The 5,000-nt window shown below is 51.7% G+C and overlaps 1 non-coding gene across 1 annotated transcript in view; it reads left to right on the top strand.

Annotated features, from left to right (window-relative positions):
• Positions 1-4,087: 4,087 nt before the first annotated feature.
• LOC124566100 overlaps positions 4,088-5,000 on the top strand; it is a 1,910-nt gene continuing 997 nt past the window's right edge. Inside the window, exon 1 of the ribosomal RNA XR_006970774.1 lies at positions 4,088-5,000. This exon is cut by the window's right edge and continues 997 nt beyond it. This is a non-coding gene — a ribosomal RNA (small subunit ribosomal RNA).

Raw genomic sequence — 5,000 nt, 5'->3', positions numbered from 1 at the left:
CAACATCACAATACTGCCTCCTCTCACAGCACACAAACAATGGCAGGAATGAAAGACACAGGTCTGCCACAAGCATGGAATGAGAGCGCCGCCTGTCATGAGCCAAAGGTGCATCCTGACGTGGCAAATCAGATGATGCCGCAGGCATCCACTTACTATAATCACAATCAACAAACCGGCCGCCCCGCCCCGCCCCCCATTAAACCTTTCCTTACAACAATGTGTACCTTAACCTAACCTATATCGTACCGTAACCTAACCTATATCGTACCGTAACCTAACCTATGTCGTACCGTAACCTAACCTATGTCGTACCGTAACCTAACCTATGTCGTACCGTAACCTAACCTATGTCGTACCGTAACCTAACCTATGTCGTACCGTAACCTAACCTATGTCGTACCGTAACCTAACCTATGTCGTACCGTAACCTAACCTATGTCGTACCGTAACCTAACCTATGTCATACCGTAACCTAACCTATGTCGTACCTTAACCTAACCTATGTCGTACCTTAACCTAACCTATGTCGTACCTTAACCTAACCTATGTCGTACCTTAACCTAACCTATGTCGTACCTTAACCTAACCTATGTCGTACCTTAACCTAACCTATGTCGTACCTTAACCTAACCTATGTCGTACCTTAACCTAACCTATGTCGTACCTTAACCTAACCTATGTCGTACCTTAACCTAACCTATGTCGTACCTTAACCTAACCTATGTCGTACCTTAACCTAACCTATGTCGTACCTTAACCTAACCTATGTCGTACCTTAACCTAACCTATGTCGTACCTTAACCTAACCTATGTCGTACCTTAACCTAACCTATGTCGTACCTTAACCTAACCTATGTCGTACCTTAACCTAACCTATGTCGTACCTTAACCTAACCTATGTCGTACCTTAACCTAACCTATGTCGTACCTTAACCTAACCTATGTCGTACCTTAACCTAACCTATGTCGTACCTTAACCTAACCTATGTCGTACCTTAACCTAACCTATGTCGTACCTTAACCTAACCTATGTCGTACCTTAACCTAACCTATGTCGTACCTTAACCTAACCTATGTCGTACCTTAACCTAACCTATGTCGTACCTTAACCTAACCTATGTCGTACCTTAACCTAACCTATGTCGTACCTTAACCTAACCTATGTCGTACCTTAACCTAACCTATGTCGTACCTTAACCTAACCTATGTCATACCTTAACCTAACCTATGTCGTACCTTAACCTAACCTATGTCGTACCTTAACCTAACCTATGTCGTACCTTAACCTAACCTATGTCGTACCTTAACCTAACCTGTATTGCGCCTTAACCTAACCTGTATTGCGCCTTAACCTAACCTGTATTGCGCCTTAACGTAACCTGTATTGCGCCTTAACGTAACCTGTATTGCGCCTTAACGTAACCTGTATTGCGCCTTAACGTAACCTGTATTGCGCCTTAACGTAACCTGTATTGCGCCTTAACGTAACCTGTATTGCGCCTTAACGTAACCTGTATTGCGCCTTAACGTAACCTGTATTGCGCCTTAACGTAACCTGTATTGCGCCTTAACGTAACCTGTATTGCGCCTTAACGTAACCTGTATTGCGCCTTAACGTAACCTGTATTGCGCCTTAACGTAACCTGTATTGCGCCTTAACGTAACCTGTATTGCGCCTTAACGTAACCTGTATTGCGCCTTAACGTAACCTGTATTGCGCCTTAACGTAACCTGTATTGCGCCTTAACGTAACCTGTATTGCGCCTTAACGTAACCTGTATTGCGCCTTAACGTAACCTGTATTGCGCCTTAACGTAACCTGCATTGCGCCTTAACGTAACCTGTATTGCGCCTTAACGTAACCTGTATTGCGCCTTAACGTAACCTGTATTGCGCCTTAACGTAACCTGTATTGCGCCTTAACGTAACCTGTATTGCGCCTTAACGTAACCTGTATTGCGCCTTAACGTAACCGATATTGCGCCTTAACGTAACCTATATTGCGCCGTAACGTAACCTATATTGCGCCGTAACGTAACCCACATTGCCCCTTAACGTAACCCACATTGCCCCTTAACGTAACCCACATTGCCCCTTAACGTAACCCAACACACGTTGGGCCTTAACCCAACACACGTTGGGCCTTAACCCAACACACGTTGGGCCTTAACCCAACACACGTTGGGCCTTAACCCAACACACGTTGGGCCTTAACCCAACACACGTTGGGCCTTAACCCAACACACGTTGGGCCTTAACCCAACACACGTTGGGCCTTAACCCAACACACGTTGGGCCTTAACCCAACACACGTTGGGCCTTAACCCAACACACGTTGGGCCTTAACCCAACACACGTTGGGCCTTAACCTGCTCTGTAATTGTCATACGACGCGTTAAATTAGTGTAGTGTTGCCTAACTGCAACCCCCGCAATATAGTTTGCTACTCGCACTGCCCGGTCCCCAGTGTATCGCTTCATGTTAAACACCTTGCAGCTATACACTGTAATGTGGATGGCAGCAGGACGTACATGCTCAATGCCCTTTGCAGTTGTTCATTGGCATTTGCAGTTGTTCATTGGCATTCGCATGTGCGAAGCACTTAGCCTACGCTGTGGTACGGCCTGTGTCAACTGTCCGCTGATGTTGTACGTCCAAATCACACACTGTACTGCACATTGGTCCTCATGTACTGAATGATACATCGTGGTACATGTGACCGTACAACGACTGCGCCAACAACGGCGAACCATGCGGTCCAAATGTTGTGCACTCAGCTACGTGTCGTCTCCCTATAAGAGCTGGATTGCAGTGTGGTATGCCCTGGATGGCGATCAGCATGAGCCGTCTGTTGATGTAGTGGCGCGTGTTGTCAGACGTAGTCGTCTCTTCTCACACACCGTGATAGCATGGTGCACTGCGTTCCACATCTGCGACATGCGACAGAGGCCGGTTGACAGTCGTTCGCGCAATGGACATCGCATACGTACGGGGGCCACCTTCCACGTGTTCGCGAAGCGTGCACATGTTGTTGCGTGTATGTGGGCAGACATAGTGTGTCGTGACACCTGACACAGGCATGCAACAATCGTTGAATTTGCAAATGGCGATGGACGCCTACGTTTGCTGGTGACGTTATGCAAATGAACAACTGGTAAACCGTTGTGGTGCGGTTGTTCTCGCTAGAGGTGAATCAGTGATGGCGACGATCGGTTGAGCTACCAACCGGTTGTTCCAGCGATACCCACCATGCCCACGAACGTGAATGGCATCTGGGTGTGAAGCGATACGCGGCGGTGGCTGGGTGGGACCGTCCCCGGCCGGTGAGGGGGGGCCTCCCGGCGTGCTGGCCGCGCGGTGCGTGGGCGCACGCGCTACAGCCGGCTGGTGGGGGCGGCCAGTGGCAGGCGCGCCGGCCGACGGAGGCGGCAGGCGGCGCAGCTGCGCGCCGGCGCACCCTGCACGCGGCGCCGTGCGGCCAAAGTAGGTCCTCGCGGGCCCAGTGCGAAGCGCGGTGGACATCTGCAGTGTGCTGGTCCGATTGAGGACTGTGTGCGCTGAGGATGCGCCGCCGCCCGGCGCTCGGCGCCGCGACGCCGTCTGCTGCTCGGTCGCCTCTGCGGTTCTCGCAGGTGGTTTGTATCGCAGCTGTGCGGACGTGTTGGCGCGTGCGCTGTGCTGGGAGAGTTCGCTTCGGCACCCAAGTGGGGCTTTTGTCCTTCTGTGGCGCTGGCGTTGGAGCTGCCGGTCACCGTAGGTGGCGCGTGTTGTCTCCCGCCGGCAATGCCACGACAGCACGCTCCCGGGCCTCTGTCGGCAGCGGCAAGCTCAGTTGGGAGCACGGGTGGTCGCACCTAAAGCGTCTACTCGCCAAACTCCGGGCGATTGCGCCTCTCTCGAACCCGACCAAGTACTTAGGACGGCGCTGCGCGCCGCCGGGACCTGAGAGGGTTTCGAGGTGTATTGTGCAGGGGAGCTCAGCCTCCTCCTGTTTGCAGAATAATTGAGCGGACGCTTGCGTGTTCGCGCGGGCCCCCGGGACACACTCCCGGGCGGCCGGCTGCTCAGCTCTAGTTGACGCAGCTCCCTGGTTGATCCTGCCAGTAGTCATATGCTTGTCTCAAAGATTAAGCCATGCATGTCTCAGTACAAGCCGCATTAAGGTGAAACCGCGAATGGCTCATTAAATCAGTTATGGTTCCTTAGATCGTACCCACGTTACTTGGATAACTGTGGTAATTCTAGAGCTAATACATGCAAACAGAGTCCCGACCAGAGATGGAAGGGACGCTTTTATTAGATCAAAACCAATCGGTCGGCTCGTCCGGTCCGTTTGCCTTGGTGACTCTGAATAACTTTGGGCTGATCGCACGGTCCTCGTACCGGCGACGCATCTTTCAAATGTCTGCCTTATCAACTGTCGATGGTAGGTTCTGCGCCTACCATGGTTGTAACGGGTAACGGGGAATCAGGGTTCGATTCCGGAGAGGGAGCCTGAGAAACGGCTACCACATCCAAGGAAGGCAGCAGGCGCGCAAATTACCCACTCCCGGCACGGGGAGGTAGTGACGAAAAATAACGATACGGGACTCATCCGAGGCCCCGTAATCGGAATGAGTACACTTTAAATCCTTTAACGAGTATCTATTGGAGGGCAAGTCTGGTGCCAGCAGCCGCGGTAATTCCAGCTCCAATAGCGTATATTAAAGTTGTTGCGGTTAAAAAGCTCGTAGTTGGATTTGTGTCCCACGCTGTTGGTTCACCGCCCGTCGGTGTTTAACTGGCATGTATCGTGGGACGTCCTGCCGGTGGGGCGAGCCGAAGGCGTGCGACGCGCCTCGTGCGTGCTCGTGCGTCCCGAGGCGGACCCCGTTGCAATCCTACCAGGGTGCTCTTGAGTGAGTGTCTCGGTGGGCCGGCACGTTTACTTTGAACAAATTAGAGTGCTTAAAGCAGGCAAGCCCGCCTGAATACTGTGTGCATGGAATAATGGAATA

Source organism: Schistocerca americana, unplaced genomic scaffold (genome assembly GCF_021461395.2).
Source record: "Schistocerca americana isolate TAMUIC-IGC-003095 unplaced genomic scaffold, iqSchAmer2.1 HiC_scaffold_137, whole genome shotgun sequence".
Taxonomy (NCBI): domain Eukaryota; kingdom Metazoa; phylum Arthropoda; class Insecta; order Orthoptera; family Acrididae; genus Schistocerca; species Schistocerca americana.
Note: the sequence above shows the minus strand (reverse complement) of the source record. Positions and strands in the feature narration are given on the sequence as shown.